Genomic DNA, 21,929 nt, shown 5'->3' on the forward strand with positions numbered 1-21,929 from the left:
TCTCAGAGAACTTCCTCGTGTAAAAGTAAGCTAATCATCAGCTTTTGTACAAGTGTCTGATTACTCTATAATTATTCATGTTCTGCTTTTATCTATGATGCTAGAAGCCACCACTATATTCAGTGGGACAAACTCCAGGAGCTAAGTCCTAACTAGAGTTCCATGTGGTTAATTCATAGAATCACAGAATGGTTTGGGTTAGAAGGGACCTCAAAGATCATTTAGTTCCAACCCCCCTGCCATGGGCAGGGACACCCTCCACTAGACCAGGCTGCCCAAAGCCCCATCCAACCTGGTCTTGAACACTTCCAGGGATGGGGCCTCCACAGCTTCTCTGGGCAACCTGATCCAGTGCCTTATCACCCTCACAGTACAGGATTTCTTCCTTATAACTAATCTAAATCAAGCAGTAGCTCCAGACACAGTTATCTGGAAACATCAAATCAGCAATTCTCAAGAATTACTATATTCACTGATTTATTAAGTATTCTCTTCAGTACTGTTGCAACCCCTTTTTTTTTTTTTTTTGAAGTTATTCATATTACTTCCTTGCATTTAAATACAGAGTTATGCGAAAGTGTCACTAGTTTTTCATTTCAAGTCCTTAGATGTTATAGATAGATCATAACTATCTGTTACTCTTCAGAGAATGCAGTGTTTCAATCAACTTTTAAGTAGCCCTTCAGATCTGCCTGCCAGTCTAGCTTGCTCCTGTCTATGTATTTGTAGAATTTCTCCTGTTTGCTTAAAAAAATAAGAACAGCAACAACCAACCGCAGGAACTACACTTTTTCTAATTTGTACCTTTAAAAGGAAAAGATAACCAAGCAGATAAGCCTTTCAGAATTCCAACTAAAATCAATAAAATTACTGAGGCAAGTCACATTTGCATTTGCCAAGCTGTGTTCTTATTTTGTATTCCAAATAGTATTGTTTAAACAAAATTTTCAATTATTTTCCATCTCTAAATAAATCAACGCATGTCCATATTTAATCAGGTCAAATTCCTTTCTCTTTTCATACGATACCTTCTTCAGGAATACAAAATCTGTATCTTCAGAAGGATATTTTCAAACTGTTCTCTGGGGTTTCAGGGTTGTTTGTTTTTAAAAAACACTTTTCATGCATAATTAACTTTTGTTGTTTTTCTCTTTTACCCAAAATAAGCAACCCTTCCTATCAACTGACTTCCTCTACAACAGTATCAACCCCTAAACAGCAGAAGTTTTACAACTGCCTTCCTTTTAATAACTAGCTGAGATATTGCTATTAATTTAGATCCGATCACAGCTAAGCATTTACCTCAGTTGTTCAAGAACAGTTTTTTAATTGCTAAGCCTATCAGGACTAGATGCACACCCTGTCTTCTGTAGGCTTTCTTCCAATGACCGTAATACACAGCTCTGTCAAAAATCTGACATCTGGGTTCCTGAAGACACAGAAAAGGAGGAATTGAGGGACATTAATGCAGTCCATACTGATTGCAATCTCTCAGGAAACAGTTACTCCAATTTCTCACTGCAATGGATTAAGTGTGCACCCTCAGGATGTTTCTGTCAGAAAGAAATTATAGTATCTTCCTCCTGAACTTGGCCAGCAAAACTGCATGGTATCAGACAAAAGACATTGGATCACTCCACTCTGATTTACAGATTTACAATAATAAATTGTAGGAGGCAGCAGAAGAAAACCGACTTCTGATGGAGGCACCTACGGTGGTAGTTTTTCATAGGAATCACTCAAGTTGGCTTTATGCAAGGACCGCTCAGTGCCCATTGATTACAGCTCACGAAGTATGTAACTTGTTACTGATTAAAGGATCTCAGTGGCAGAATTTATGAACAAGCTGGTGAAAGCATATGGCATGATTTTACTAGTTTTGACTGCTTGCAGAAACTGTTGACATCTTTTAGGAATAATTACAAATTACATGAAACTGTATATAGCAGTTTCAGTTTAAGTGTGTATATATATACACAGAGACACAAGCACACATATATAACAGCATGTATATACAAGTACAAGAGTAATGCATTACGGGAACTTTGCATAGTCAGTATGCCATTACATAGTGTAGTCATAACTAATTTTTTTTTTTTACTAGACCACCTGAAACTGCTGTACTAGTCAGTAAGATTAACATGGCTAGTAAATATTTAAGCCTTTCTTAATGTAAGATGACCTACAATACTTACATAAGAAATAACCAGCAGATGGATGACTTCAGTCAACCACTCAGTAATAATTTCAGAGGAAAGAAACGAAAGGACCATAGCTTCTCATATAATACATCTGAAGACTATATCACGCATAATTACATCCTAAGTTAACCCATTCAAGAAACAGTAGATAAATCAGACTTTCACCAGTTCTGCAGTCTGAAAACAAAGAAAACCAAGTGCCCCAATTCAGAACCATTCATCAAAAGAAATAAAGATCAAAGGAAATTGAATCATCTGAACCCCCCAAAAGATAAATGTAGTCATCTTTAGAAGATCTTTGATTAATTCTAGTGAGAATTTTGAAGCCATCTTTTGCTTGGTTTATGATGTGCATTCATTTTGAATTGCTTGTGAAGACACGTACTGTTTCTTTTGGGAAAAAAAAATAATAATCACAACTAGCTCATCAGGCCCACTCTGATCCTTCAGATGTTCACACATAGCTGTACACCACTTGGAACTCAACGGTTAGTCCAGGTTTACTTCCCAAAGTGTACAACACACATCTATAACATTTTTAGTAAATTTGAAATTTAGGACGCCAAAGGAAAAGTCTGCTCTGACGATATGTTGTGGTAGAATGACTTTCATATTCATACAGAGTTTGTTTTAGGGTAATCTAGTAATCTAATTTTAGAGTAATCTAGTCATTCTAGTCTCTTCTAAGAGGAAATCCAGGTACCATTACCAAGATTCCTCCAAGGTCCACTATAGACAGACAGCATCAATACCCACCACACCAAGTGTAGTATGCACCACCCTAGACAGCCAATGCAACATAGAATCCTGGCAGTCTGTGCACTTCTTTCACCTTCAACCAACCACACACACTTTTTCACAAACACAAACAAAAAAAACCCAGACAAAACTCCCCAAAAACCCACAACCCACTCACAAAACCACACCTCAGGATACTGACATATACTGCATAATTATAGACAACATATATTTTTGAGTTCACCATGATCCAATGTGTCACATCTAGACTTGCCAAAGATGAGAGTGAATTACTGAAGTGCAAATAAAAGAATATTCCAAACTCAGGTACTGTTCAGTTTTTTCTCTGGTTTAGAGAAAGAAGGCACTTTCCTCATTCCCTTTAGGCAGAAATATGGAAGGAATACATAAGGCTCTTACTACAGTCTTGAATCCCAGAAAAGCTGGTGTTGCAAGGGACCTCCAGAGATCATCTGGTCCAAGCTTCTGTTGGAAGCAGGACCTAAGACTATATAGGGTCCTATCAAGCTCAGAGCTGAGTCTTGAATTTCATTTCCAGTAAGGCGGATCCCACCAATTCTCTGGGCAACCTATTCCCAAGTTTGTTCCCATAGTCTTGCATCCAGACAGAATTTTCCCTGAAGCAGCAGATGCCTATTGCCTTGTTGTGTCACTGTGCATCATCATGAGAAGAGTGCCCCCATTTTCTTTATAATTACCTTTTAGGTATCAGAAAACTGTGTCTAGCTCCCCTTTGTTGGGATTTGAGCCTCTTTGCGCTGAGAAAAAAAAAATTAAAAAAAAAATCCAGTAACACTTTCTTCAAATGTTGAGATACTCCAGCCTTGTCTCACTCTATACACTTGAGTCAGAAGCACTAAATTTTCAACCAATTCCCCCCACCCAAAAAAACCTTTGAGAGTCACTGGAGCCAGTGATATCCAGCAAGATTTTCCTTCTCCAGTTTTCCTGATCTTTTAACATCACTAGCTCCATAAGGACAGGATGCTCCTCTAGTACACCTGTATTAGCAAGTTAGCGCATGTTTTTAGTACAAGTTTGTCCTGTCTTGACCTTCTGCAGTATGCAATCAAGCTCACCACTGATGCACAAAACAGAGTGTATATATATTGTCCATAGAACTATAAAAGATAACAAGTGAAACTGCAGTCCTTTCTTCTTTTGCCCCCAGCCTGTAATTTCCTTGAGATCTGCTGAGCTGTAGACCTCTGTACTGAGTAGCATCCCAAAATGATATGCATGATGCTAGATGAGACAAGTATTTGCACCATACCAATTTACAGAGGTAGTTTGAGTGGCTTGCATTCAAACAGTAGAATTATATGCACATACCAAAATCATTGTGGATTCTGCCAATAACTTAGCAATCCACAATAAATGCTATTAGGATACTTGTACAAAACAGTAAAATGGGTTGAGGCTTAAGTGCCACGTCGTAATCCTGACCTAACATATACTACCTTTTCAGAAAAAAAATTGCCAATGTTTAGGAAAGTATGATTTCCAACAACCGAACTTTATGTATTTGAAGTGCAAATTGCCAATTACATAATACATAATAATACTATGTGTTATTACCGATAACTATTAATATTATTATATTTAGGCACTTGAACAACAGATGTGGAACTGACATTGTAAAATAATTTTTACATGCAATTTAAACAAAAAACTTTCTTCCTCTAGATCCTCATGTCCTCAGTGTTACTTACTACAAATACTGTCATCTATGTAAAAATTTATGTCAAAGATGAACCTAATAATATAATGTTGGATTTTCCACAAACACACTCTGGCTATTCCAAAGTAGGTGCTACAAATACATCAGCATTTCCCATAATTGTCGGTCTGTTACTTGGATTCTATCCTACAACAGACTCAACGTTTTCCTCACACAACATAACAGAATTTCACTTACATTCTCTGTTTATTAAATCCCACAACTAACCTGTGACAGAGGCAAAAGTACCTTGGGACCACTTTGGAAATGCTACTGAAAAAGCCCTCCTTGAGACTAAGTGAAGCAGGGAGCTTTGGGTAGTAACCAGTCTCATTAATATTCAGGACACTTTGTAGTTGATCTTTTTATTGACTATAAGCAATAATCACTCTATCTCCAGTTCTCACTCATCATTTGTGAAACATACATGACCTTCTAGTAAACTGGCTGGCACACTTCGCTAGTAACATTTTGAGGCACTGCATTTCAGGATATTTTTTTTCCCCACTTAACTAAACCCTTCCAAAAGAGTAATGTTCATGTAAGAAAAGTGCATAATCTGAAACACTAAGAAGAAAGCATTTTCTAGACTTCCAAATTTGATTCTTTCTTTTCCACTGTCCTTATGAATACTTATAATTCTGGTTACAGCATAGTGATGCCTCAAAAGCCTTCTTTAATACCTGCTCCCTACACAAATGCAAGTCATCATTCTACTTTACACACATTCAGCTGTAGTAAGACAGATGAATTTTATGAAGACTATGTTCATTCATCTTAAAAGCACAGTTCAGTCCGTTATTGTTATAAAGAGAAATAAACAGTACTTAGCATTTTTGTTATAGCTTATAAGCTGAACCTCTTTCTTGTTTTGGTAATTAGACAAAATCATCTTGCTTTATATTTGAAGCTTAAGCACATACAAATGTCTAGATTTTTATACCACAAAGAAATGCAGTGCGATTAGCATTCCAATCTTTTGCCATACCACCAGTCTCTTCAAATAACAAACACAAATAAGTTTTTAGCGACCTAAAAAATTCTGTAGTTTCAGGTTAAACAGTTGGATAAAGAATGAATCTAGGAGTTCTATGAATATTCATAAGAATATTAAATAAGGAAAAATGTACAGAAAAAGACAGCTAGCCATTTAATTTACTCTGTTCATCAGTGGAATAATATTGACAACAACTATGTTGGCACCATGAGAAAAATTGGTACACACAGATGCAGAAAGCCCAGGAGCCTTTAAAACTTAAAGATTTTTAAGACTAATAAAAATATACTAGTGGTAACAGAGCAAATAATCATATTAAATCGGGTAAGATACTCTACCGTATGTGCCACAACTGAGAATTGACTGGAGATGTATTTTCACCCCCACATATACCTTTTTGAAATGCAGAAGGTATTCATTACTCACTGTATTTTAGTAAGGGGGAAACACATCAGCATCATGGAGTTTAGATTTACACCTTCTTCTCAAAATTTTTTAAAGTAATTGTGTTAATTACTTAGAGGCCTTTGATAGGACTGCCACTATACAGGCTCCCAAACACAGTCATAATTTTCTTTTTATTAGCAGATTGCTAAACATAATCATTTAACAATAAAACAGTAATCTTTCCCTGATGTTTTTCCTACTAAGATATAGTTGTTTGATCTACATGGTTGTTTGAACCTTGGAATTCCATTCAAATTCTCTGCCAAAGTTCTCTGCTAGCCAAAATTATAACTGTGACACTCTCTAACACATTAAATAAAAAAAGCCATTCTGTTTTTGTAAAGCATATAAGAATATTGTGAAAATAGAAAGGTGCCTTATATACTTCAGTAAACTTATTTCTAAAGCTATTCATTCTTCATGTACAATAGTTGACATTCGCTAACAATGCCTAAATGCCAGATCTTTTATATTCAGTTCTGACATTGAATGCCTGTGTGTCTATGACCTTAGCGATCAAGAGCTTTAAAACTTTACTGAGTTGAGACCCGGATTCTAGTTTCTGCTCATAGGATTTAATCTGTTTACCCAATAACTATGTAATGGGAAAAAAAGCAAAAGCAATCTAGTGGCACACCCAAGACCTCCTCTCATATTCACTTCATCTCAGAGTAATGCTCTTTGGTTTTTTCTGCTTCTCTCTCAAAATTACTTGCTGCACAGTAATAAACTAACCTGCTGTTTCTGTAGGACACAGGAGTTACTAACTGAAGTCCCTTCAAAAGATGCCAGACTGAAATGAAAGAGTGGTGTTTTCACTGTCTGTGCAACTGCCCTAAGCACTAAGAGGTGCCTGCAATCACTATTACTGTCCTTTTAAAGAGAATAAGCTCCTCTCACCTAGGTGTTTACTCCTATAAAAAGAATGCCAGATTTCTGGCTCCTGAATGAAGAGATGCTTCTACTGTACAGCCCTGAGTCAGTCTTTCATGCCCTAAGGAGATGTGAGATTTCAGACAAAACACTGTACACCTGGCATTTTCGATTGACCAGCTCGCTGCAGCCTCTCAGTGAGCATGTAGTCCTCCGACCATACCTCAGAAGACAGACAGTTTCTCCATGAAGTGCTCTAACTAGGCAGGCTAGATCGTTCTGCTTAATTTCCCTGAATTACAATGTGTGCCTGACCATACTTGGTACATCCAGGAAAATCCAGACCATAAACAGCAAAGGCAGTCAGTGACAAACATCTATTTATTAGGAAAGAGCATCTTCAGTTCATTTGCACACTGGCTTCAACACAGTGTCGGATAAGGAGAGCAAAGAAAGACAGGAAGAAAACTATCTTGTAAATCAGTATTAAAAGTGTCACTATAAAGGAATAAAGGGTACCAAGTAAACAAGAGACAAAGCCATTCAGATTGTAAAGCAGATTAAACTAGCTTCCCAAACCAACATATAGTAATGCTTTTACCATTAATCCACAGAGTAAGTATCAACGACAGACTGAGGGGACTATGGAGCCAGTCACTACCCAACTACATTCTACAAGCTTTTTACGTGGGTATCAAGAAATTGATTCTCCACATTTCTGGATTTCAACCCAACAACTGGCCTACCTAAGAAAATTCCTCACAATAAAGCACCTTTATATGATAATTGAGCTATAAGATGTATGTCTATTACATAAAGTGATTATTGACTATGAGAAGCTTTCAATTTAGTAGAAAATTACTTTGTATAAGGGCTCTCCAGAGCCAGTGACAAAGGTTATAGTTAGCTCTTTTAACACACAGTAAAAGGGAATGAGGCTTCCACTGGCCTCCTGTATATCAAATCATCAAACAATGGAAAGAAAATTAAGTAATGATAAAACTCTTTCCATAGCTTTTCACATTCTGTCCAAAAGATAACTTCCCCCCCAAAGTGCACTGGAAATAAAATTACTTGAATCTGAAATTCACTGACAGTATTACTTTTCTCACCAGCTACACATGTACTTTAAAGCACGAAGATTTAACATTAGTGAAGAGGCAAAATTCACTGAAGTAATAAGAAATTAATACACTAATTTCTGCTAAGTTAACTGTAAAAATAAATCAGAAATAAAATTATTTCAAATAAAAGCACAAAAAGAAGAGATCCTCCACCAATTTAAAGACCATTATGAATTATTTACTGGAAATTTTTACCAACTTTATTACAGGAAATTAAAAAATGGAGGATAAATGGGACAATAAGACAATCAGATAATTGAATCTAAAAAACAGGTTTCAAGGTACTTATCACCTTGAAACTATACAAAGGTTTTGAATTTAAATCCAAATTGGAGCAAGCAGCAGGAAACTATAGATATGCTTCACAAAAATCAGACAAGACTAAGATGTCAAAGTCCTCTTATAAGAATAGTAAATTCATCAGCATTTAAGAATACACATGCTAACAAATGAGGAAATGCAGTTAAGTTGAGCAACATTCATGCTTTACCAGCTATTCTTGCATTTTAAGTTCTCTCACAAATTTTATAATTCTTTATAGCTGCCAAGAATGGAGATAAAACCCTTCAGTATTCAGCAGGTTATATTATGTACTCAATAGTGCACACCTCAGAGCCACTTTTCAATGGCAAACTAGCACATTACTATTTTCCACATTGCTCTTCACATAAAATATGGTCTTCAAGTAGAGAGTGATTTTCACTTTTTCCGATTTGCCAGCTAGTATTTTCAAAATGTTTGCACCTACAGAGCAGGTTATAATTTCTGCATGGACAAGAAAACCCTCAAAGCCAGAAATAAATATGAAGGATCTTAAATTACATTTATTCAAATGTGTCATAAGAACTATTTTGCACTGGAAAGGAACCACATGATAATCTTGGTTTTAACAGCAAAACCACTATTGAAAGAGGTGAGAACAATCTGTTGTAAAAGAAAACAAGTATCAGCATCATGACATTTTTTCCAAACACCTGATTTTTCAGACCTCTGAAAGTAATGTATTCTTAGATCAATATTGGAGCTACATCATTGAATGTTATTCTATGCATGCTCTCATTTGCATGTGTTTAACTCTGGCTTGAACATGCATTAATATTAGCTAGACTGGGTCCTAGGATTTATTTTATTTTAAAACCAGCTTGATGCTTTATACAAAATGAACAAGTAGAATTGAAGAATGTGCATTTTGTAAATCACAACATAAAATTAGAAATAGCAGATCTTTGTTTCAAAAGCATAGAGTGCTTCTTGTGCAAAAGAAATGGATGTATTGCACAGTTGCTAATCTTTAAACTAATACAGCTCTTTCAAGTGGGAATTGAGTTTACAAAAAGATTACAGTTTACAAAAAGATTACAGAAAAGTTTCATGCAAATTTTAACAAGAAAGCATTAAATCTCTAGCAATCTTCCACTTAAAGAATATCTTTAAGTCTTTTATTTATTTACATTTGAAGACCTTCAGAGAAAATGTGAAAAAGTAAAAGTTCACAAGATTAAAATAACCAATAAAAATTACTGGTCCAGCAGAAACTAAAACTTTAGCTTCCAGTCCAACATAGTTTAGCATTCAGCATTTTCATAGTGGATTTCGGGTCCAAAAAATATGTACATATTGAAAACAACTTTTTTTTTTTTAAAAAAAAGATACAAATGGGCTTTTTTGTTTTCTGGGTTTGTTTTGGTTTAATTATGCAATGCTATTAGAAGAGAAGGATTACATATCTGGAGTAAAGATAGTGTTTAACTAGAGATGGTTTCACGAAGAAAAGTCCTGAGAAAGAAAACGATAGGAGCAAGATGTGTGATAATTATGTCAAATGCCAAGAAAAGGATGTTTTCAACACAGTTTGTCACCAGCAAACATAGCCAGAGTACAAAGTACGTGTTGTACACACTGACAACCCTCAAATCGTGTAAACCCTTAAGTTATCAGTAAGTTAAAATTAATAACTCATAAAAAGATACTCGTGTTTAGCTATTTTCACAGCAGCGACAACAATAAAATATTAAATATAGAGGACCTATCACTGTAATATTTACAATATGCAGTATATTGGGTAGCATTTGTCAAAGTTCTGAGGAACAGAGAGCAAGTTGCAGTGGCAAAAATCACAGAAAGCAAAGTATCTACAATTTTTACTTTGCAGAGTGTCACACACTGTCCTTGTATTTCCTTGCAAAAAATATTATATTGGGTAACAGACTGATTCTTGATTTCAAGGAACTGCAGCTGTAATACAGTACATTATTTTTGCACATTACATAGCATAACACCTTTGAACATTTAAAAGATAGTTAATGCAGAATTCAGCCAGGCAGGTTTGGCATTGTTCTCTGAAGATGGCACAAAGTACTGTCTTCACTGAATGATGAAAGCTTTTGTTTTGTAAAAATGAAGTTCATGATAGTGGTTTGAATGCATAATTCCTGAAATATCTTCCTTATGACATACATTTTTCTCCCCGTGAAGCAATATTTTTACTGTGGTTATTGAGGACATTTAAACAAAAAATTTCCTACTGACATTTAAACTTCTATCATGGATCCCCTCAGAGTCCAGACTCAGCAGGCGTTAAACCTGTAAAGATGTTCATTCATCATCTTGGAGTACTGAAGGAGTGTTAGGGAAATGTAGGATAACTTCAGGAGTGTTTTTTTGTTTTATTAGGACTGAAATTACTGGCAGTTCAGCATGCAATATTATTTTCTACAGCTTACATTTTACTGTGTATGTTTTGTCAGTGTAGATATTTTTACAAGCATGATAGGCATTTCAAAAACGCTGTCATCTAATAAGTAAGGATATCTTCACTGCAGTGAAGAAAAAGAAACAAGGTATTCACTGAAATGTAAATTGACATTAAACTTAGAAGTGGCCTCCCAAAAGTAAGATTGAGATGGATTATAACGACAGGGATGAAATAGAGCCTTATACCTATGTACCCAGTGTGCATCTTTTCCCTGGGTAAGTTGACAAGCTTTTCATGCAGCTAACGCTTCTTTCTCTGGCTTCAAATTAGCTTTCAGAAAACCCCCAAGCAATACGCTTCTTGTGTTATTCTGAAAGTGTGACCGCTGAGCGCAACTCTTAAGCAGACCATAATTTGTGCACTAATGAAGAAACAATTTTGGGCAATAGATTGTATTTTTAGGATTAAAAATACAGTCTATCTAGTTACTCTATGTTTTCCTCATGCTTTCCTCTTTTTATGAGAAAGATAAGAAAGATGGGCTGATACACAGATTTCACAATAGATCTTTTTCCAGGCTTACAGGTTATTCACAAAAAGGATTGTCTAAGACTCCCAAAATATCAACTTAGGAGCATTTCTGTGGGGAGGTACAGGGCAAAGAGACAGAGTCAGACAAAGACTCAGAGAAAAGGATAGCCACTCACAAAGCTCAGGATATAGCAGTCAGGGCTGACCACAGTGAATTCAATGCCAAGTTGTAAATGCAGATAACTACAATAATAGCAGAAGTACAGTCACACCTGAGAAACATATGAGACCAAAATAGAAGAGCAAGAGGGAAGATGAGTAAACAAAAACAGCAACAGAAAATTTCCTTTGCAAAGAATTATTGACAATAGATAGCTGCACACTACTTACGTTGTACCAAGAGTTATTAATACATAAATAGCAAATAGGATCTTCAGTATGTGATCTGAAAGCCATAAAATTCCCCATAAGGAATAGATGGTAGAATGGCACATGGGTGAGTGAAAAAAGGCAACAGAAAAATGAGTAAGCTTAAACTGCATTTTCTAAAGTTCTAAACAGGAACAAATATTCTTACATGTGTTATTAGATGTGCTGTATATGCAAGTGCATACATCTTGACAAGACAGTGGAATCTTATGTCCATTGCAAGCATAAACCAGATCTGTACTCATTAAATGCACGTGTCGTCTAGCACAAGAGAGTCCTGTTTTGCTTTCTAACTAGGTCTCTAGCTGTTATGGCAGAACACAGAAGATTAAAGATAATAATGAAACCATCATAAAACCTTCTGATTGCAGAGTACAGATGACACCAAGCATGAGGCCTAAATTCTACAATTTTTTCTTCTGGTGGCAAGGCTGGCTAAAGCAGATCCCACCTCCTCTTCCCTTCCAGAAGGAACTCCTACCCTTAACTCTGTACCCTTGTTTGCACCAGCAAAACTATTTGGGGGCATTGAGGTGATTCAATATGGTTAACAATCTCGTGGTTTGGGGTTTTTTTGTGCCACAGAATTACTCAGTTTAGATTGGTTGCGTGTATAGTCCTCTAAAGAATTCAACTGAGAAGGTTGTTAGTGAGTAGAAAGGAATAGCCAAAGAGTTGGAACAATTTAACTTTTCCATCAAGAAAAATATGTATGGAACCAAGACTTCAAATGTCATGTACAGTTTTTGAAAATCAGCTGCAGATATTCAGTCAGAAAATGAAAAGATTCTGTGAAAGCTTTATAATGAGGAAAAAAAGAAAGCTTCAGAGAAAATACCAGTTTTCCTTTCTCTAATAAAGTTTCTCATTCACTGACTGAAGATAGTGACTCTCCCTGTGATTCTTTACCATTATGACAACTAGCAGCTGAACCAAAAATTGACAGAATCCTTCACAATATTACTCTACATGACACTAGCAGCAGTGTGAAATTGAGTGTGATCACAGCCCCAGTCAATTCTACTGGTTCAGGGAGTTTTCAGTTTAGGTCAATTTTATCTTCAGATCCTCATGCTCTTGAATCACAGAAATAAAGAAAACAAAGATAGAGAAAAAGACAGTAGGATGAAAGTCTATAAAAAGGAAACAAGGGCAGAAAATTTTAGAAATTGCTAAAAGCTCTTTCTGTCCTCCAAGAACATGAGTCCGCACAGCACGGAGTAAACTCTGTGTATATCAAGAGTAATTCTCCCCCACCTGGCTTAAACTCAAAGAATCTGTGTTGTTTGCGATTCAGACACTCACTCCATGTCCTCTACAGCACATCACAAGCTCTTCAAGAGACAAACTTCATACCCAACTTAATACTCTTACTCAAAAAAGAAGTAGAGTTTGGGGTTTTTTTCATTTAACAAAAAAAAAAATCATTTTCCCCCCTTGTTGACTAACCTGTGTCCCAAGAACTTCTATCAAGGTAGGATTTTAAAGCCTTCTTTAACTGTTCTCTCTTCTCATCACTCCTCCTTTCTCTTCTTTATGTTAAATCCAATCCTCACTCTGTCAGTTCCTACTAAAGAAAAACTACTTGTCATCCCCCTTGATTGCTGTAACAGCTGTTGCTAGTTTGCCAATCAGTCCCATGCAATCTCCTCTCATTCTCTTTGTGTAGTTTCTTCCCCAATTTTTGCATGAGAAATCAAAAAAGCATATATGAGTGAATACTCTCCATTACAAGTACTTACCAGTGAGTATAAGGAAGGGTGGTGAAACCTAACTCTTATTCTACCTGTGCCTCAGTGTTGCTAATCCTAGCTATTGCTGAAGTAAGCCCTAACTAGTCAATCTTTATTAAAAAAAAATAAAAAAATTCTTCATGCTACAGCACTTTACAACAATCTACAACCCCTTTTCCCAGGGACGCATAAGCCCCAATAAATCTTTTGCAAAGTGAAGTAAAATTAATTAGTCTTGCAGTTGCAAATGAGCATATTTTACTTCCTGCTCCAATGGGCTAGGCATACATGTGTAGTTTAGTCTGAAAGGCAGCTAAAAATCCAATTAAATTAACACTAGCTTTTAAGTGAATGGACAGTATCTTCTTACCCACACTACCTAATTCACAGGCTATCCTCTACCCACATCCTAAATTAGCAGTAGATTGGCTGAAATAAAAAAAAAAAAAAGACAAAACTATTAACTATCACCTCTTCTCTCCAAAGCTTGATTTCCCCTTAGACCATCAGCTAGTCCATTTCGATTCTCATCCCTGTATTTTATCCCCTTCACTGCAGCCAATAGTTAGAAATATTTAAAAATTACCTTGACAAGACTTGTATGTTCCTTGAATGTGGTCTTTTATTTCAGTGTAACATAGAATTACGTTTAGTAATCTCTTCGGTCCAAGAACAAGTTATACCCCAATGATTTACAGGGGTTAGCAGGTAAGTGAAACCATACTATATACAGTTGCTGAGGTATGACTCATTGCCAGTCAGAGATCCACCAAAATGAAAATTAAAGTTGTTAGTTTCCAAAATGAAAAGTATTAAACAGATTTTGCTTCTGATAAAAGATTATGCTTCACATCTCTCGTTATATCAAGTTGTAGTCCTAAAAATACGAGCAGGGCTCGTCATCAGATTAAACATGTATGTAGTGTCTGCAGGAACAGGGCCTAAATGGGTTTTATCAGTCATAATGTTAGATGGTTGTCACTGCATAAATCAGTGCAATTTCAGATAATTTTGTTAACAGTTCAAATGCTTTCATCTGAAATCGTACATACAATGGTCAGTGTACCATAAAGTGGCATTAGCTGCCAAGATAATGTCTCTCAGAGCTGAGTTGGAGGTGTTTCAGTCCAAACTTCAACAAGCTTCACTCCTCCTGTGACCCAGGGGCACTGCCCACCGTCAATTAGCACACGCTTCATCCTCCTTTCCTCCTCACCCCACTTGCTCTGGAAGTGGATAAATACGAGCTCAGTCCTTGCTGGCTGGCTGCCTTCCCCCGATCGTGCCCTGCTCCCTGCCCTTGGAAATGGTTGATGTTCTTTTGAACATCATTATGGCTACATCTCAGTGTTACCCTGTCCTAAGGGAGAACACGTTTACAATAAAAAGGCAGAGATCAGTGTGGGAACAATACTTGAGCCAGAATGATTTGTCACAAATCAATGTGATTTTTAACACTACTTTAAAAGGTGGAATGATTCCTGAATAAACAGAACTGTCAAATCCATAGGTGTCTATCAGAAGGGTAGAGCAACTTGACCACTTCCCTTTTACGTTCAAAACGCTCCTACTCTGAATATACGGGTCAAGACCATGCACAGTGGGATGGCCGCGAGTCTGCCCTCTGCAGTTTTGCACTGTCAAACAGTCATGACGGCATATCCTGGCATACAGCTAACTTTTCTTGCTTTCTCTTCACATTGGAGGAAGCAAAAGCTTCCGCTAGCAGAAGTCTTGGGTGTTGGTACAGACGAGGACTGGAGTAAAGAACCACCATATGCGTGACCCTACAGATTTCTGTAAAACCGCTCTGCATTCAACTAATGAAGGGAAAGCGATGCTGCTCTCATTAGACTGCTACAATAGAAACATGATGAACAGATCTCTATGGGGGATTATTTAAGGCTTTTGCAGAAACACTTCCTATTGAACAGGCAATGCTGAAATATGCTTGTTTTCTGAAAGTGTGTCTGCTTAGCCACGGAACTTATATTCAACAGGAGACCATTATGCTGTCATAACATTTGATTCCACTTACATTACCTCTTAATTAACACTGGAACATTTAGCAGCTACTAGAAGAGACATTCTCAAGAGTTCTAGATTCCAGGGGAGCTCACAGGCAGACTGCCTTTAGGTACTACACTGCAATAGTTTAAGATAAGAGATGCAATTTGAACTAACAAAATTAATATAATCTTTGACTCATTCATGTTTCTAGAGGAGAAGTACCTGCAAATACCCCATGCTGATCCTTCTATGTAATATAGTTAAAACACTTCCCATGCTTTCAAAGAATCTTTGCAAATTCTTTCTTACCTTATAATAGATGTACTGTTTGGGGTACAAGGTACTAGATAAAATAAATCTTTAAAGCAATTTGTAAAGCAGAGAGATCCTCTCTCTTGCTCAAGTTTATTAAAGAAAAGACCGTTTTTCACACAGAAAGCATACATAGGCACATATTTAGATATGTATTGCTGCATGTGTGTGTACTAAACCCAGATCTCTGTTTGACAAAACATCAGTATCCATCATTAAATTGCTAAATTCATAGTCCAGAAGTAACAGATCTGAAAGTAAAACTTAGTTTCCTTATGGACCTGAATGAAAGAACGCGATTTCAGAAGTATGACTGTATTCGTAATATAACAGAGCTGCAAGTCAAGTCTTGTATGAAATTATCTTTATTGCACAAATAAAAGTGTAATTTAATGCTTTAGTCATTCTGATAATTTGCAGACCATGACTCTGCTAAGCCTATAGAATTTATTAGTTTATAGCTTCAATTGCTCTCTTTAATACAGTAAAACGCTATTATAACATTAAAAAAGTCAACATCTATGAAGCCAACATACTTTTTAAAAAACAAAAGTATTGGCTTTCAGAAGTCTGATTCCAGTATCTATCACAGGTAGTAATTATTATTTTATCAGCTACACTAGAAATATTGTCGGGTACTGAATTTCATCGCCCATTCACTTCAATGCATTAACAAATATTTTGCATCTCTGTTTCTTAAATATTTGTTTTACCTGGAATGATTTGTAATGTATGCTGTAGCTTCAATGTCAACCACAGGGTATTTTACTGTTCTGACAGAGGCATGTGCCCACAAGATGACATCCCCTCATTTAACAAGCGGTATGAATATGGTAATTACAGGACTGAAGAACTTCTTCCCTCCTGTCCTCATCCCCAATGTTACGCGTTTTCCAAGATAAAAATTTTTGAGTTTATCCATATTGAGGTGTGAGTTTAGTAAATACAACGTTTCTAGATATACTACATGTAAACCATTGTTATGTATCCTTTGGAAGTATCAGATCAGCAGAAAGGTACCTTCAGCCTACAAAGGACATTAAGTTTAACATTAGTATTGTAAATGTTAGGATGAAAGAAAGACTTCAAGTGGTACAATTTGGAAGCAATACAGAAGAATATGCTTAATAATGCTGGGGAATCTTCTTGCATAGATTTACCGATACAGAGTTGGGAAAAATCAGGGACAAAAATACATAGATTTTCTAGAAAAAACCTATCTGTGTTTCATTAGGAGAATTTTTCAAGCAGAGTTCATTTTCTCAAAAAGCATGTGCTGGTATAATCTTAATAAAATATATGGAAAATACACAAACACGACTCCCTCAAACAGCTTTATACAATCCAGTATGTCATGGAAAGCCTTTTTAAATAATCCTTCTATTTGGGAGTTGGGGGTTTTTACCCTAAAAAAAAGCCCTCTTCGGCATTTTCTCACACTCGATGTTTTATCAAAGACAGTCCACAAATCCAGATGTCAAGACACCAGTGTTTTTTAAATCTTTGATAACACACTCAGCTATCTATGTATCAGCTGTGTAGAAAGTCATACTTTTGTTTTGGAGGAAACCCAATCGTAAGATTAAACCCCATCTTCACTCAAGCTAACATTTTTACAAGAATTGAGGAAAAACTAAAAGCTCCATTATTCTGGTTTTTAGAAACCCTCATTTGGGAAAGCATAGAATGGAATTCAGCTTCAGAAGTCAGCAGCAATGCCCACAGGAAATATCTGAATCCTTTGGCATGCAAGAATAAAGAAAGTGGTTGAGAAATGTATCTGTAATTGTGAAAAGAGCAAGATTGGGATACAACACAAAAAAGATTCCTAAGTGACAATGGTAGCATCTGACGCAAGAAGAAAATAGACTAGTTTTACAATTGTGAATATAACTTTTGTGAAGCTCAGCATTTCCACTGACTTGGGAGACAAACACTCCAAGCCCTTATTATTTAGAACAGTTTCGGGAGTTTATTTATTTCTGTATTTTTTTACGTCAAAGGAAGACAAAACTATGTTGATGACAAAACTTAAGACTGACTGGATAAAGCACAGGTATATAAGAGCCCATTTACAATTTTAATTACGTGTTATTCTCTTCAGTAGTTCTTAAAATAGAATATCCTATTTAATTTGTTTAATTTAATCTCTTATTTGATTCCATTTCTGGCATTTCCTTAAGAATACGTCTTTGCTGAAGATAGTGGGAAACATTTTCTCTGCGGAAAAAAAATACAGCAAGTGTGAGATTACATTGTGTTGCTTCTTATTTTGCCAACTTTACTACACATTACACTGGGAAAACTTTTAAAACAAAATGCAACAAGTTTATGTAGTTACTCTATGAATTTCTCATAGAACATTTTCAAGTTATGCAAGAAATATGAGAGATGTGGAGAACAAAGTTTAGAAAATAAAGTTTAACCACACAGAAGTTGATTTATTTATCACTTTGTTATTGAAGAACAGTGTTTAAACTGGTATGTTATTACCACCACCAAAAAAAAAAGCTACCTTAGCTGTTTAGTTTTTAAAGGATGACAAGAGGACTATTGTTATACCGTCCTTGATCCAGTCTTCACAATACTAAACAGTCAGTATTTCCAATCAGTGCAAGTGACAGAAAGTGACATAAAAATCAAGTAGTAAGTGACATAAAATGCAAGTTCAATTACCAGTTCAGTCAAATGATGTCAGTAAAAGATGGAAGAAGACTTCACTGGGCAATATGTAAAACATTGCCTCCCCTTTGATGTGGCTTCACGTAAATTTCTAAAATGTTTAGCTGTATTTACCTATCAAAGGAAAAATGATGAACATTCAGCCTTCTCTCAGCCGATGCTCTAAAACTGTGCGAAGTCTGTCCCAGTGCTGCTGGCCAAGCTAACAACTTAATTACCACAGCCCTTTCAGAAGTGTTACCATCATCGCAATATAATTATTAAATATTCTAACACCCTATTCAGTTCCCTGGAAGAGTGGAGCTTACTATTTTAAGAAAGCCTGCCTATTTAAATGTCATTAACTATCCAATTAGTACAGTCTGCTCCTTGCTAGCTGCAGAGTACTGGGATAATCTTTTAATTGTTAACCGCTATTGAATAATTTTAGCAATTACGCTTTTATACATTCTGTGATAATTAAGACAGACTACCCCTAGAATCTCATCCTTTTTTCCAAGTACATAGTGACAACCACAAAGACAATCACGGGTAGGACACAGGCGTGTGGCCGGGGGTAACGTTAACACCGAGGCACGCCGCCTCCGCCTGCCTCCCGCAGCCCCGACAGGAAGGCGCGCACCCGCCAGCCGCCCGGCGCAGCCCCGCTCACCGCCCGCCGCATCCAACTTAAGGACCCGTTCCGGCCGCGGAGGTGCGAGCTCGGGGACGCACACCGGGCCGCTTCGCACCGGAGCTTTCGGGGCTCCGCTCGCAACGCCGCTTAAGCCGCGATAAATCACCGCCGCCGCTCCCCACGGCTCCACCTGCCGGGCGCCCGCGCCCCGCCGCGCAGCCCTCTCCGTCCCTCCCCGGGGAGGGCTCAGCCGCCCGGCGCCCGAACGCGCATCTTCCGCGCAGGCGGGTGAGAACAGCGCGTCCGTCCCTCACGCGGAGCGGCAAGTTTCTCTCCTTCTCAGGAGGAGGCGTGCCTCCGAGCGTTGCTTCTAGGCGCTCACAAGCAGCCGCAGGGCACAGGCTCGCAGCAAGGCAAATCCGTGGAGGTGTTGGAGACAAAGCGAAATTACCTAAAAGGGCAGAGGTCCGCTCGGTGGCACCACGCCGGCGGGCGAGGCGTCCCTCCGCAGCCCGCCCGCCCTCCCTCCGCAGGACGGTGCCTGTTGCACGGGCCCCGCGGGCTCCCTCCAGGGCAGAAAAAAAACCCCAAACTTGGCTCCGCCGGGCGCCCGCGCCGCCTCCGCGCCCGCGGTACGAACTCTTGCGGGCGGCAGCCCCGAGCGGCTGCAGGGGGGGGGACGGCTCGGACAAGCCCCCTTTCCCGAGGAGGGCTGAACTGCGCTCTGCAGAGCGGGACCCCCCTCACTCCGGCTTCCCTCTGCGCAAAACCAATTAACCCCAAGCACTCGCCCTCCCGCAAAAGGCGAGGCGGGGGGTGCGGGAGCCAACAGGAGGCAAAGTTTGATAAATGAGCAGCTCCCGCAGTGACAGACAACTACGGAGCGGAGGCACCCTCCGCGCCGTGCTGGGCAGAAGTGCGGTAAAGAGGCACTCACCTGTCCGTTGCCCCTCCGGCAGCCGCGGAGGGGAAGGCGGGCAGGCAGGAGACGCAGCCCCGCGCTCCTCTCCCGTCCTTCGGCCCCAGCGGCAGGGAGGACGCCAGGCAGAGGGCCCGCAGAGCGGCGGGGCCGCCCCGGGCCGGGCAGGCACCCTGTCAGCGGAGCAGGTGAAATGGGGCTGCCGCCGCCGCCGCCGGAAAGCAACACGTTTGGCTCTGAACTTTGCAGCTCCAGTCACAAACAAACAAATACAGCCCAGGAAAGACCTCTCCCATCCGATCCCAGCCTGCTCGGCAGCCGCTGCCTCTCTTATTGGTGCGGAGGTTATTTATTTATTTGATTTCTCCCCCCCCTCCCCCTTCACACCCCCCCTTTTCCCTTCCCTTCCACTTCCCCTTCCCTCCCCCCGCCCCGGCCTTCCCTCCCCACCCGCACGCCGCGCAGCCAGCCCCGGTCTCTCCGCGCCGCGCAGCGTGGCCGCGGCTGCTCTGCGGCCCGCGGCAGCGCCGGGTGCCGGGCGAGGGGCGGGCGCGCCGCGGGGAGGCGGGAGCGGAGGCGGGCGGGAGCGGGGCAGCCGCCGCGCCGCTGCCGGGCGAGAGCGGAGAGCGGGCGGGAGGTGGCCCCGGACGCCCCGTTCCCCGCGCCGGGTGATCCCCACCTGTCCCTGGCCACCGCAGGGACGGGGCAGCCGGGCAAGTGGATGCTTGGTGACCGGAGTCGGGAAGGAGGGTGACCGGCGCGTACCGGGCGGCCGCCGCGAGGAGCCCGGGGGGCCCCGCGGTGGCGTTTTGCGGCCCCCGCCCGTGGGGAGCCCCGGCGGCCGCGGTGCGGCGGGAGCGGGCTTCGCCGCGGTGCGGCAGCGGCGGCGCCGCGAACGTGAGCCCGGCAGCCCCGGGCGGGAGCGGGTGTGCGTGCACAGGAGGGTATGCCTCTCGCCGTGTGCGCGTACGGGCACGCTCGTGTGTCTGTGCCTCTGTGCTTACGTACGTGTGTCTCCGGTAACGTTGCACGAAGCTTGTTTTCAAGGAGACCCCAGGCTCGCTAGCCGCAGTGTACTTTGTGTGCATCGCTTTTACGTTTTACTGTAGCTTATGCGTGACCGGTGCAGAGCAAGCTTTATTTCACCTCTGTCTTACGGCTGCTGAACCTTTGCTTGCTGTTTTTATTGCCCTTTTCCTCCCTCGTCCCCCAAATCCACATGCAACTCGAGCAACACAGTAGGTCTCACCTGTCTGCTCCTTAGGGCCAAGTACACCACTACGATTAGGGAAAGGGAACATAAGGTAAAAGCTGCGGAGGTGAGACTGCATGAAGGATTCCCTTCACTGCTCCTGCAGTATCCATCCTAGCTCAGCTTCTTATTGCAGCTGTCAGTGGAAAAAAACGTTTCTGTCCCACAGTGGCTGTTTTTATCCTGCTGTATACACACGTGACAGAATATTGACATTCTTGTCTTCTCTCCCATCCCTCCCCCTTTAGAAATTAGGGTTCAAATTAGATGTCCCAGTGGTTGAAGACAGAAGTGTAAAATCTGTGAAGTTAGTACAAACTCTTCCAGATATTCTGATGGAGGGTGTGGGTGTGGGTGTTATTTATTTGGGTGGGTTTTCCTGGATAAAATTTCCACCCTTCTTCCCTGGCAGTAAATAGACATTCTGGATGTTCTTTTTGAGGGGAAAAAACCCACCTCGCTCGCAGCACTGCAATAAACAAACAAGGAAATCACAAATGTGCTTAGCGAATGAACAGTTATTCAATGATATTACTAGGCAATAAAGCATACATTATATCCCTATTTCTCTTCAGGTGACGTAGAGATGTAAAGATTGCTTTATCCTAAGTCGGTCAATGAATTTATGT

At 39.8% G+C, this 21,929-nt stretch overlaps 1 long non-coding RNA gene across 1 annotated transcript in view; it reads right to left on the reverse strand.

Annotated features, from left to right (window-relative positions):
- LOC129205941 (uncharacterized) overlaps positions 1-20,378 on the reverse strand; it is a 355,144-nt gene extending 334,766 nt beyond the window's left edge. The window contains exon 1 of the long non-coding RNA XR_008576923.1: positions 20,067-20,378. This is a non-coding gene — a long non-coding RNA (uncharacterized LOC129205941). The remainder of the gene's footprint in view (positions 1-20,066) is intronic.
- Positions 20,379-21,929: the final 1,551 nt, after the last annotated feature.

Source organism: Grus americana, chromosome 4, assembly GCF_028858705.1.
Source record: "Grus americana isolate bGruAme1 chromosome 4, bGruAme1.mat, whole genome shotgun sequence".
Classification (NCBI taxonomy): domain Eukaryota; kingdom Metazoa; phylum Chordata; class Aves; order Gruiformes; family Gruidae; genus Grus; species Grus americana.